Below are 14,733 nucleotides of genomic sequence, written 5' to 3' on the forward strand. Positions count from 1 at the left end.
TCAACGATGGTGGTACGTAGAGAAGTTGTTGCTGGAATTTCCGAGCCAGGTCCGTCCTGACGATGCTTACGTTGGCTCCGGTGTCGATACCATCTTACACGGCAGTCCATCAATCTCGCCTCTTACGTGGAGTCCGTGGTTTCCTCCGTGCAGCTGTGAGACGTGGTATACTCGGTATGGCGCATCTTCCGTACCGGTAGCTGCGACTGAGCATGCGCTCCGCAGGTGAGCGTTTTTCGTGGCGTTTCCAGCTTCCCAACAACTTGTCTTTCTGGGTCCCACGATCGTTCTTTGCAGAAGTTCTCCTCAGAAATTCTTTCAGCTCGCTGATGATGTCTGCTGTAGTGTCCTCCGCAACAGCCCTGCGGACCACTCGTCGCTCGCGTCTAGAAGCTTGATCGGCTGCTTCGTACTTCATGGCGTAGACAAGAGCACTTCTCACGTCCTTGTACTCGCCCAGACGCAGCGCCTGCTGGATGTCGGGGTCCATGACGGAATCGAAAAAGGCTTGTAGGGTCAGTCCATCCATGATATACGGCGGGCAATCGGGATACGCCAACTGCGAGAGTCTCTCGATACCCATGACCAGCTCTTGCAATGTTTCGCCAGCCTTCTGTTGCCTGGTCTTGAGCTGAAGTCGGTGGAAGTCCTTGAGATAATTTTCTCCGAACCTAAACTCAAGTGCGTTCGTCAGGGCTTCATAGCTAGATCGGTCCTTGGCTGCGAGCGTCTGTAGAACCTCGGCAGCTTCACCTCGGAGTGCGGCGGCTGGGTGGGAGGCCTTGAGCATACAGTCCCATCTGTTCACGGAGGCAATCATCTCGAACTGGGTCCTGAAGATCGTCCACGATGTCTTTCCGTCGTATGTCGAGGGCTTGATGTTCGGCAGCATGACGTCAGCTATGGCCGGCAGGACCTGATGAGCGTCCGTGGAAAACGTAGGTTCTTTTCAGCTCCAGTATTCTTTTCGAGAGCTACTCGTCAACTGCATTCATCTCGTGGGAGAAATCCTTCTTCACGGCGTCGACCATTCCGTCCACTCTAATTTCAACGGCGGCGATGTCTCCCTTTACTCCGGCGATGGCAGGGGCTATGTCTTCTTTCACTTCCGTGACGGCAGTGTTTATGTCCTCCTTCACACCAATTGTGAGTAACGTGCTGTTGGATTTAATAAAGTGCACGGTTCGTTTTATTTCTTACCGGGTGTTTTTTTGACGTCGCGTTAAAAAGTTACGGACGATTAAATTTGACACTGGAAGCGGCGTGGCTTCTAATAGAGCTACAACGTTGATGACGTCACTGATCGAGTGTTACTTTTAAAGATGGTCTCCTGAAATATCCCGGTGAGCAGTCTCCAATTAAATCTGCGAATAAGAAGCGTAATAACCAGAGGAAAGACTTGAGATAACTTGCATTAAATTCGGTGACTTTGTTCTAGAGATATGAATTTTTGATTTGCACATGTTAAGTTTACGAGGTCTATTAGAAAAAATTTTTTGAAGCCTTTCGAGATTTTTATTTTGACAATAATTCTGAAAATTTCCTATTAAGAACCCTGTATATTTCTTTCCTCTTCAAACCGCATCGAAATATCTTTAGTTGTTAAATATTTACAATCGTTTGAAAATTTTCTCGTAATGGTTCCTACGAGAGTCTAGCATGGTGTAACTTTACAGCGACACAATTTATTACTGATTGTCCTTAAAAATAACACAATATTTTGCCTGGATAATCGGTTTTGATTGCATTGCTCCGCCGCAAGCACTGAGTTTCTATGATTTATTGAAGTTTTTATATGATTTTTCAGAATATGTTGTTTGTGCCAGGAGTCCCTGGTCAATTATGTAAACATTGCGGCCTAACGATCAAGATATACTATATCGACTAGAATTTTGTAATATGAGATCATGTGTCTCGATCAAAATGACTTTCATTGACCAATTGTCCCGTATTCGTCCCATTTTCTCCTCAAATAGTGTAATTGATGCTGCAGAACGTCTTGACACATAGCATTAGTCCAGGTCATACGTCTCGTTTTGGTTTTTCAAAATTCATTGAAACTGAAATGTCCGAGAGTGTGAGAATGTAAAAGAATCCCCCACCAACGGACAAAGTGCTGTCAACCCCAAAGAGGTCTGCGGACGGACGCTATTGGTTCAAAAACAAAAAGATTAACGACTCCAATGAGTTACAACATCATAAGAAACAGAAAACTCCCCGGGTAACAAATAAGAACAAAAATGTCGATAGATTCCTACAAATAGTGATTTCATCGTCGGACGAGGAACAAGCCGACAGCACCGTAGAGATTTGAAACAGGTCTGAAATTTTTGATAGCTTAGAGATTGACTCTTATATGGATACGGAGAGCTTTCTGAACTCGACACAGTTAACACCCCCACTAAACGATGATGAACCAATTGTATCTACAGAGGACTGGCAGACTCACTATGATGACAATGACGGCGTCTCACAAGATATGATAGGAGAAGATAATGAGTCAACGGCAGCACATAGTCCATTTACAACATCAAGCCAGAGTTCAAAGGATCAACAACTGTACTCGATTCACGACATGATCAACAGCATGATCCGAATTAACCGTTACGTGGAGAAAGACCAAAGTGGAATAAACCTCCGGACTCCTAGAGATATCCAGTGGATATTTCCAAAAATCGGAACACAGATGAAAAGGAATCCTCAGAAGCAAATGAAATATCCCCTAGCTCAGCTGATAGAACTATTCATGAACGGACTGACAAATCCTGCAACGCCAAAATGAATCCTCAAGTGCTTCCTATTAACGCACGAAAAACTTTCAAGGTAAATGACATCATCAAGGACTTGTTTCAAATCATCAATTACACTACCGGAGTGCATAAGAATTTCAAATATGGGATACCAGCGACGCACCGGAAAAAAGCGAAGAAGAGGCTTGATATCCTATTAATAATGTATTTTACATTATTTTAATTTCCTGTTAACGTTTCTCATTTTCTTATTTTTAATTATTATTACTATCTAGCTTTAGCAATAGTGTTAGTATGCCTCGACCTCGACTAGTTTTGTGTAGAGCTTGCGACGAGAGGTTTCCCTGATCTAGGGGTATAGTAGCTGATAGTTTCAATTGTAAAGGGTGCTTGGATAGGGCTTGAGAACAAAAGACGTCATAAACTTATTGTTGGGGTTCCAAAAATAGGGATCCAAACTACATCATCAAATTGCATGATGAAATTTCCTACATGTGTAAGCGTAAGAGGGTTCTCATACTAGGGGATTTCGATTACCCAGGTATTGATTGGGAGAACCTTTCATCTAGCGATCAGTATGAAAGAGTCTTTCTTAAGTTGGTGCTCGAAAATTTTTTGTATCAGCATGTATCAGAAGCCACTAGGGGTACTGCTATTTTGGATTTAGTTCTTACTAGTTCTGAGGATCTAGTTGAACATGTTTCGGTGGGGGAAGAGTTTTCTTCCAGTGATCATCGTATAGTCAGATTTCACTGTAACTTTTTCTCGGGTAAGGTTGATAGCCGCTGTGGTCTTTGAGTGGTCATAGTGACGGACTCGTGATGCGAGGATCCGGGTTCGAACCCCACCGGCGCCACAGTGGTGGTCGGCAGAAGTTTGTTTTCTGTGGTTCCCAACTTCAAGGCGTGAATGCGAGCCGATCTCCCCGTTAAAAAGTCTCGCCACAGAGAGAAATAGGCCTACAACGTTACAAATATTCAATCATTACACCTCACTCACAATTTGAAGTATAGCTGGCAGCACTGAAATATCATACACAACACTAGCTACACGCTCAGACTGTTAGGTGCACTCACTTTGTTCCAAACTCTGCCACGAAGCTGGGCTGGAAGAGATCTCGGCAACGAGATAAGTCCGGTGGCAGAGACCCTGGCGTTCATTCACCATTCATTCGGGTAAGGTTGATAGCAAAAGACTGGTTCCTTGTTTTCGAAGAACTAACCTCGATGTTTTGATAGGAAGATTAGCGGAAGTTTTCGAAGACCGGTTGGAATCAGTAGGGGTGGTAAGTCAATGGGAAGAATTTAGTACGAAGCTGTCCTCTGTTTTGTACGACGTCATACCCTTTAGAGAGATATAGATGGCTTTTTTCTCAGCCAGAGATATCAAGGAAACAGTTATTTTCCGGATATTATGCTGAGGTGAGCTCGGAAAGAAAAGTCATCACGTCTCCACCGGGACTCGAACCCAGGCCCTCTTGCATACCGGGCAAGCATGCTACCATCTACACCACTGGAGACACATGAATCTGCCTTCCTAATTTCACGCACTGTGTCGTGAGGCGCAGGCAGATTCATGTGTCTCCAGTGGTGTAGGTATTGGTAGCATGCATGGTAGCATGGTCTCCATGGTAGCATGCTTGCCCGGTATGCAAGAGGGCCTGGGTTCGAGTCCCGGCGGAGACGTGATGACTTTTCTTTCCGAGCTCACCTCAGCATAATATCCGGAAAATAACTGTTTCCGTCAAACCCTTTGTTCGAAAATAGCTTGTTTTTACATCGCACCCTCTATGGTTCACGGATAGCGTGCGTAACCTTTATCTTGAAAAGAAAAGATAGTATAAAAGTGGATGAGGTGAACTATCATTTTTTACTGATAAAAGAAGAGTTGAGGAAAGCGGTAAGGGATAGTAAAAAGGAGAAGTTGAATCTAGGTTGGCAGATAACATTGGCTCTGACCCAAAATCATTTTTTCGATACGTCAATAATGGATGTAAGGGGACAGTTGGCCCACTCTCGATAGGAGGCTCTTGGTTAGAGAGCAATGTAGGCATGTGCAGTGCTTTCAATGACTTTTTCGCTATACGGGTGTTGCGGTCATGTATAACATGTGTAACTAACCTCCTTTCCTTCTATGATCACGTCACTAAAGCTTTGGATAAGAGCAAAAATGTAGATGTTGTTTACCTTGATTTCGGAAGATATTCGATCGGGTCCAACATGGTAAACACTTGAAGCATTTACACGAGATTGGAATTGGGAGCAACTTGCTGAATTGGATAGAATCGTGGTTAAGAGATAGGTCGCCACGAGTTATGCTGAACGGGGAATTCTCTGGTTGGACAAGCGTCACAAGTGGAGTTCCTTAAGGAAGTGTCCTTGGCCCTATACTTTTTTCACTGTTTATCGATAAACTCGATCAGGGTATCGATGGGATTACTAGCAAATTCGCAGATGATGTGAAGCTAATGGGGGTAATCGGGAAAGAAAGCGATAGGGAGTTGCTCCAGACCAACTTAAACAGGATTGCAGCATGGGCAAATGAATGGAGCATGACGTTTAGCGTTGATAAGTGCATGGTCGCTCATTTTAGTTCGAACAACCCACGGTTCTCTTACGAGTTGAATGGTGTCAGTATCCCGGATGCAACTAGGGTCACCGATTTGGGAATTCTCATTCAACAGCTTCTCAATTCTCTTCAATGGCGCCGAGGTTTTCTGAACATTGTTCAGCGGTGGTCAAAAAATCGAATAGAATGCTTGGTCTCATTCTCAAAAAGGTCTCTTCGCGTTCTCCTAAAGTCATTCTTCCGCTTTTTCGAGGATTAGTTCTTCCTGGACTGGAGTATGCTGTAAGGTTTTGGAGACCATACCTACAGAGGGACATAGACTTGGTTGAAGGGGTGCAGAGAAGAGCTACGCGTGTCCTTATTGGCACACGGGGCTTGAGTTATGAAGAGAGACTTCATTTTTTGAATATGTTTACATTGGATGAACGCAGGTGTCGAGGAGATGTGATCGAAGTGTTCAAAATTTTCAATGGGATGGATAGGATGGACCATGAACTTTTAGTACACCGCCAATCGACTGTTTTTACAAGGGGACACCAGTATCGATTGGTGAGGGACAATGCAAGGTTATGGTATCGCAGGGAATTTTTCTCTAATAGGGTTGTTAATAAATGGAATAGCTTACCCCCGGAGGTAGTAAATTGTAACACAATTAACACGTTCAAAAAGAAATACGATAAAGATGTTGGGGTAAATCGGGAAGCTATCCATACTTAGAATGAGACAACCATAAGTATTCTTTATGGGCATTGTATAATATTTTATCACATGTATATATTGTTTACAATTTTTGTTAATTGCATTTTTAATTGGGTTGCTGTATTTTTGAAATATATGACATTCACATTTTTATGGGCATCTTTTTCTCAGCCACCTCGTTGGGCACTTTGCCTGTTGTGGCGTTGTATTTGTATATACTGTGGTTGGGTGACCAAGAGAAGACTCTTACAAGAGCCACCCAAACACAGCAAACTGACGAAAGACATGATTAGAATCATCCCATTGGGGTTGACATAATCACACAAACTAGAGAATGTTACAAGAAATCACAGCGGGAGATCGAAGAAGTCTTTAGCATCAACAAAAACAACGAACTCACAGGCAGTATGGAAAAGTCCAAGGGCGTAAAGTTATTGAAAATGTTGGGGGGGCTCAAGCCCCATACAACGGAACCTCGTTTATTCGTCGCGTCGTATAAACGAGGTTTTTAAGCACGTCGCCGAACAGTCGGGTCAAAGCGTCGTATAAATGCAAAAATCGTATAACTGAAACGTTATCTCTACCTTACTCTTCCGCAAAAATTTCCTTAAGAAAACTAAAAATTATTGTGATTCAAAACCATATTTCATGAAATTGAAATCAAGAAAAAATTATATTACAAAAAAAAATTACTCGAAATACAGCACTAAGATTGACATAACATTGCTGTTTCATAAACCTCAAGCACTCTTATGATGTTCCTTTCAAGATTTGAAATACAAAAATGCGTTATTTATAAACTTAAACAAAAAATTCGTCTGTGTTGTTCGATTTCTATATTCAAGAAAAAAGTCAATAAAGCATAGAGTTCAGCTCTTTTGAAAAAAAATCAGTTCTGCTTTAAAGAACTGTTTTTGCGTGCATCTACGGTCAACAATCAACCTCCGTTAGCAGTCAGTTCCTTTCGGAACTTGCAACAGATATTATTGAAGCCACCTCCATTCCGTGGTCACATCCGCAGGCGATCAACGACCAGCCTGGCCCCAAGAACTTTTTCAGTACATATGTTATATCGATATGTTATACCCGGTTCCTACAGGAAAGTCTGTTCAAAGGTTCTGGTGTACCATGCGCTGGACCAGAGAGGGTGCCAATTTCACCATTTAACCTCTCCTTCAACTTTACAAAGGGGCGTCAAAATGCGTGCTCACCCTGGCCGACCAAGCATCTACTTGCGGTCCTGTTTGCAACTGACATTCATTAATTTAATAGTTTGAAATAATTTCAGAGCAATATCTCAAGTGCAGTATTTTTCTGTCAGATTTAAGAGCAACACCTTTTAAAGCTCAGAAATACCTCAGATATGCGTGACCATGTATTCTGTTTTGAACATTGTCCCGTAACTCAAAGGTTCTGACTTTTGTCAGCAGCGGCTTTTTGCCCAATTCATGGGTCATCCGCGACTCCACGGAATAGCTTGGTAGATATTTTTACTTATAAAAGAACCACTTTTCAAAGAATAAATAAGCATACAAATCAATTCCAGCTTGTCGCGCCGCCCCTGACAAAGGTTAGCTACACCGCTAGACAGGGGCGTCGGAAGTGTTTCGAAACTGTAGGTGCTCGTCTTTAGTTTTATATCGGAAATTTTTAATTTCTGTATCAATTCTGGGGGTGCTCGGATCCATGTCACAAATTACCGTGGGTGCTGGAGCACCCACAGCACCCCCGGCTCCGACGCCGCTGCCGCTAGAAGCCACTACGTACACTTTGAGAAACACTGACGTAACTCATATGAACGTTGTTCAGTTCGTTTCCATCTCAGCAGAAAGTAGTTTAGCGGGGATTGCGGAGGAGGGAGGGGGGGGGGGGTTAAGACAAAAATTGATGGAAGAAATTCACGAAAAAAAATTAAAACACCTTGAAAATGATTATAATTTTTTACAAGGACTTTCAAAGACTTGAAAATGAACTTTTTCTCTAAGGATTTTCAAGGAGGGTACGAACCCTATACCAGGGCTTGACAAACCTCGGGCTCCAGGTCACCATGGCGACTAGAAAATCGGTATCGGCACCAAACATTCTCTGCATGTGATTGCTAGAGTGGAATCATAGGATGACGAAAACAGTGTGGCTTTCGACATGGGAGGTGGGGGGGGGGGGGTCTCCGTAAGTCCTGAAAAAATCTTCTTCAGCAAAAACCATGCTTGGCTCCTCAGGAATATGGCTGTTTCCTACATAGTTTTTGATTTGTCAAGATCGGCTATATTCAAATGACATCAAAACAGGAATCATTCAATGTTTTAAAACAGTATTGAAATTTATACTCGATGAAAAATTCAAAAAGCATGGTCATATAGGCTTATGCAGCCAGAGCCGCTATCCTATAAAATGTTTGACAAATGATTTTACTTCATGTTCATTTCTTTTTCTCTTTAGAGGTGGGGGGGGGGCATGAAGAGGACAAAATCACTGAAAATATTACGATTTGATATTTTGGTTTTTTGTTGGTCGGCATTTCTTCGAGCAGAAATACTTAATTTCGTTTCATTTGTGTTCAATAATGTGCATTTCAATGTAGTACAGGAGTACCGTATTTGATTTGCAAAAAATTCAATATAAACAAACAAAACAAAAATATTAAAATGTCTGAGTGAGTACAGTGTTTAAAGAGAGGAAAAATGCAACACCATACTGAGCTCTTTCACGTATTAATAATGAGAAAATTATTATTGCGTAATTAATGACGAAAATTCGGTGTAGATAATATCTGATATGGTGATAATCTCATTATGAAATCAATGATGTAATAATTTTATTGCATCAATTAAAAAAATGTGAAGGAAGAGCAACTTTTTTGCGCATTAACCCTATATAGTCCCGTTGATTTTTGAATAGACATGGTAAATGGTCAAAAAACTACAAACAGGTTTTTTGGTATTTCAGAAAGTACATCCTTTAGTGTCATTTCAGTACAAGGTACAGCTATATAAGTACAATAATTTTTATCTATCTAGAAAAAGCTGATTCCTTGTTGGTGTCATATTTGAGAGCTGTCCCAATTTTACGTGCTCAGAGATTTATATTATAGCACCAAATTGAGGGAAATGGAAATGAAATTCAAGGACGAAACTATTCAACTTTGCTGAGCAAAATTCTATCTGTTTATAGATAACATTAAAATTAAGGCAGACTATATTATACCCTTAATTAATTATTTTAGCTAGTTAAATCCAGTATAATTAATTAAATTACTGCGATGATGTATTGTTTCAGTTAAAAATATGCTAACAGTGCCAATTTACATCGGTTTCTGGAAAAAAAATAATTTTTAATACGTTTTATGGAGGAGAACCATAGAGGGTATAAAAACATTGGTTTCGATTTTATTTGGCCAACATAGGTGATCAGTTGCTATTAATATTAAGGTGCGCCGCAGATAGCAAACGTTTAAAAACCCATTGGCATAGCAGCTCGCTTATTTTTCTTAACAAACACACACTTCAGTATTAGTATAATACTGAAGTCACACTGATATAAAAAAAAAGTATTTATACTTTTACTGAATTCATAAATCAGAAGGGGGAAAATCTTTGTTTACATATAATATACGTCTGAGCGAGTGCTTATTAACCGAAATTTTAGTATTTGTATAACACTTATATTCAACGTATAGTGTTTTTTTTGCTCATATACTACTGATGTATGTAAAAAATTTCAACGTTGAAGGACCTGCAGGACCGGTAATTATTTTTGGTCAAGCATTATCTTATTTGCAATCATTTTCAATAAATCAATTGGTATCAGTTTTGACCATAAACACCCACGTGATAGATATGCCATTCATATTTTATCCTAAAAATTAATTTTAACAAAAATAACTTAATAATCTAACGATATAAAAATTTTCAATCATGTAATGCTGACCACGGCCTATCGAAAACCACGGTTTAAATCACCAGGAATAACCAAACATAGCAGCAATAGCAAACAGTTCGAATGAAACGCATATTTATACATTTCGTTGATTTAAAATAAATATTTATTGTATCCTCATGTTGTTCATGTCAAATACTCACATTTAAATTTACGCAAAAAATACACACAAGAACCTATTTATACAATTATATAGTTTCTGAACCGGTCCTAATTTCTGCATGAAGTGGCCCATTTAATTTAAACAGCACAGTATTTACTCTATTCGCTAATAAACTAAACATATTTGACCCTATTTATGCAGGGTTATAATTGTCCACTTTTTTCTAGGGGCACTTCAAGTCAAAGGTCCTGACTTGCAGAAAAACCAAAAAATTTGGGTGTCATAAGATGTTTTTTTTACACAAATTATTTTCGACTTATTTTGTTCCTTGTTATTAGAGACCACTGTTTAAGCAAAACAAATTTGAATAATCCAACTCGCAGTTTTCCAAACTTTTTGTTTCATCGTCCTCCTCTTCAGAATTTGTTTTTTTCTCAATCCCCCCCCCCCGGACCTTTCCATGCCCCCAAGGGGCGATATTGCCCATTATAGGATACTCTGATCTAACTGATCATAACTTCAATAACAATCTCTGTTCCCATTCTTCTAATCACTATCACCGAATATTATTACCAAAATCTCTTGTGTTGTCTGATCAATAATTTCATGGTTGGTTTTCTTTCACCTTTCGTAGTTTTGTAATTTCTGAACTCCGGATAATCCACCCTCGGATAATCGAGGTTCTACTGTACTTTAGATTTCTTTAACAATCTTGTTCCAAACAATGTTTGTCGTAAAAGCTTTTGGCCTCAAGAATATCTGTATAAACATTTTATGCAATCACAAAATTCCCAAAAAATTAGAGAAACTGCTAATGAGGTTGTACTTACCAAGATTATTGTTGCTCTGCTACAAATTGGGCTTTGATGATGATTCCTTCATCATGAAGGATGAGTAAGGATGCAACGATCGATCAGCGTTGACTTGAAAATTTGTAACATGAACACTCAACGATGACACTTGGATTCAAAAACAACTGGATGTTTCTTCCTCTTCTTATATGCTATAGTTAATATGACAATCCTGTTTTCGGTATTGTCAACTCTGTACAGAAAAATTTCTCACGTCTTCGTGCGCAACCATTTGTAGGCAATTACCTTTTGTAACTACTATAGTTCGGCTGGTCAAATGGTGATTTGACCAGCCGAATTCATCTTTTGTGAACATTTCGGATGTCTTATTCTTCGTTTTTTTCTCATGGTTAGTACATCTGGACAACATAAAAATGTAACACTGTGCTAACTTCCTGAAGGAGGGACACGGAGATGTGTGTTACTTAAACACCCATAAACACATGATTCAGTTAGATGGCGGTATCCGTGACTGAAAATTTCGGGAAAGTTCTCACGCTTCCTCAGGGAAAAATTTCCAATACATCTGGCTGCCCATTCGTGTGCGTCTTTGTTCGGAATTCGCCTATATATATGTGTGTGTTTGTGTATGCTCTGCCTCGCTTCAGGGCAGTTGTATTCTAGAAAGACTACTAAATTTCTACAGTGGAACAAAAATAGTCAAAGCGCCGCTGACAGGAAAACTACAACATCCATCTCATTATTGCTATCATATAATACATTGCTACCTCCAGAGGGGTGTACAAACAATGAGGAAGGAGATCGTACAGGAAGCGATATAGACCCGTCAACCAGTTCCCAAGTTAACAAGTGAGGGGGGGGGGGGATGTATTCTGTTGAACAGTTTCTCCTTTTTTTTCCTTTTTTTTTTTAAACTCATAATGGGTATCTGTCACATGCATAGTACAGAAGTGCATTCAAGAGGATTCACTGATGGCATTTTCTACTTCTGTCGCCAGCCGATCTACAGAGACAGTAAACAATCGTCAGCTAAGAAAAAATAAATTAGTGATTGCTCTTTTCTGATGCCCGTGTCAGAAGTACGTGCTTTGTTGTCCTCAATGGTTAATCCTGCCTATTGCGACCCAACGCTTTTCTTTGATCTTGTCCCAAAGCGATTTGCCTTGTCCTATCTACCCGCGAAAGCTGGTTGTCTAGAATAACTACTATATGGTCATACAGGCCCCCTAACTAGGCTGGGGCAACCGGGGCATTGCACCAGGGCCACATGCCTAATTGGGCGCCACAAAATAATGTACATTTATTTTGCATAATAATAATCCTTTCCAAGGGCCCCCAGAAAAAGTGTGCTCTGGGGGCCCCGAAAAGGCACGCTATGGTCCTGTGTTCATAGAAAAAGAATTTTCTCGCTAAACATGGAAAGGAAACCTAGCAATGTATAATTTTTTCTTTGTTGAATTAATTTTCAATTTGAAATCTTATAAACGGATGACCGAGAGAGAGGCTTGAAAAGATCTCTCGTCCAAAGATCTCGTTGTAAAGTCATAACTATTAACATCATCAGACATACATTGCACTGTAAACATGCCCCCCCCCCCGCTCAACGGTGGGACTAACCAACACCTTCTAGAGCAAGCTGCTTTAGAAGGTATTGGACTAACAGGGCTCCAGTGCGGGGGGACGATTTCCCCCCCCCCTATCATTTTTTTGTTTTTCACACGAAAAATTCACTATATCACACCAAAGGCCCCAGCCTTTGGTGGATAGGGAATGCCTATAACATCTCTTTTATAGTCCTTGCCAACAAAATTAGTGAAATGGGATTACTCGTTATCAAGTTATCGCAGCTTCCGGTCATTTTTATTTAGTCCTCGAGTGACGTTATACCGAGGACTGACCATGGCCCCACATCCTAGAGCAGGGCCCCTAGGCTGGGATCTTTTGCGGGGCCCCTTTATAATGAATTTATAGCGTCAAAAGAAAAAAAATGGTGAAAATCGTCCCGGGCCCCAGGGCTGGAGCCTTGTGGGGGCCATGGGACTGACTATTTATGATTTATTAATTTTAAATAGATACATTTTGTGGCACTTACATACCGATATTGTGCATGCATTTCACTATTTATAAAGGGGTGGCCAACCTGCTTCCTTAGGTAATTGAAGATTAATTTTTACTTTTTAAATTGAAGAAATTCTTTTCAATTTGTGAGCGATATTTTTTTTTATGAATGAATGAGTCTTGTAGCCAACTTGTAGGCTATCTCCCTTCCTCCCCCCCCCCCACCGATAATGTGCAGTAGGCCATCTTTGCAATGACCTAATTGATAACTTTTTATTGAATTAGTTTCGTTTCTCATCTTCGAAATTCCCAACCAGATGGTGAGAAAACGTTGAGGGGGCGGGGATATCACATACCTCATTGGCGTTGCTGTCACTGCCTTTTCAGTCACCTCATCAATAAAAATTATACAGTTTGTACAATTTTTATTGATACACATGCACAATTTAGATTAGGATGTTCAGTTTTCCTACTCAAAAATTCAAAAAAAAATTATAATTTTCTTTCCTAAATGAGCATTCTTACGAAAACGAAGAGCCAGTCAAATTATATTAGTGGAGGGTGCAAATCTGTTCCACAAAACAAGGGTTATGGTGTTGACTACACTCTTTAGGAAGACGTTGGCTGAGGTGTTGGGCAACATTTAAAATTTCCATGAGTGCTGCGAACGTAAATAGTTCAGGAATCCCTTAGTTATAAAGATAATAGTTTGTATTAATTGTTAAAATGTAATGGTGACTGGGCGAATGGGCCAATAAAGCCCGGTCGAGGGGTTGGTCTTGGACCTTTGAAAAATTATCATTTATTTTTCATTTCCTTTTTTAAAATCAATATTATAATTCTCTTGTTGTTTATTTGATTCTATGTTCTACCCCCCCCCCCCCCAGTCAAATTTTGTTGTAAAGGGGCTTGAAAAATGTTTCGGCATCGGTCCTCAAGATCTGTTATGAATGGGCATTTAGAATGTGCTTTTTTCCCCAATATTTTTCAAAAAAAAATTGGGGGGGGGGGCGGCCTAAAAGTTATTGGTCCTCCCGCATATACGGGACTCAAGCGTGTACGAAGGAGAGGGAGAATGCATTGCACAATGGTTTTTTTCAGTAATTACTGGGGAGACTCAGTCCCCTTACAAAATTTATTGCGGCGGGTGGGGGCTCAAATGGCCTCAGCCTCTAGGTTCTGGCACCTATTCTTTATAGAGTGTAATTTATTTCGGTTTCAATATCATTGCTTCCCAATTTTCAAACTCCCCTCCCCCCCCATCATGCATCTTTGGGCTTATTTTCATGTCGGCGCCATGGCCGTCCTCCGGTCGCAGTGAACAAAAGAAGAGACACAGTTTTTGCCACAGGCAAAGAAGAAAGAGCCCCCTCAACACCTCAAAGAATCTTCCTCTCAGCCGTGCCTTCTGGCAGTAAGGATTGGAACCGATGGAGGGTGCAATTGGGGATTGAACGGCAGGGAAGAAATGAGATAAACGTATTGTCATGGAACAAGAAAGCCAAAGACCATCCTGATTTTTTAAAAGAACTAAAATTTTGAGCAGATTGTTTCCATTAACTAATTCATAATTAGGACAACTTTTGGTTTAAAAAAAATTTTTCATCATTGCAAAATGAATAAGCCATATTCGTACGAATTTTTGGGGGGGGGGGCTGAGCCGCGTCTTCAAAAATGTTGGGGGGGGCTCGAGCCCATGGGCCGTATAGAAGTTTACACCTATGGAAAAGTCCCAACCACTGAGGCAAATGAATAACAAGACAAAAAAGTGGAAATGTAAGGAGGCTCAACGAATAAAAAAAACAAC

General features: G+C 40.5%; 1 non-coding gene across 1 annotated transcript; it reads right to left on the bottom strand.

Annotated features, from left to right (window-relative positions):
• Positions 1 to 4,196: 4,196 nt before the first annotated feature.
• On the bottom strand, positions 4,197 to 4,270 carry TRNAT-GGU (transfer RNA threonine (anticodon GGU)). The gene has a single exon. It is a non-coding gene; the product is annotated as a tRNA-Thr (tRNA).
• Positions 4,271 to 14,733: the final 10,463 nt, after the last annotated feature.

Source organism: Pholcus phalangioides, unplaced genomic scaffold (genome assembly GCF_987345545.1).
Source record: "Pholcus phalangioides strain wild (caught in Gottingen) unplaced genomic scaffold, Ppha-v1.0 ptg000014l_1, whole genome shotgun sequence".
Classification (NCBI taxonomy): domain Eukaryota; kingdom Metazoa; phylum Arthropoda; class Arachnida; order Araneae; family Pholcidae; genus Pholcus; species Pholcus phalangioides.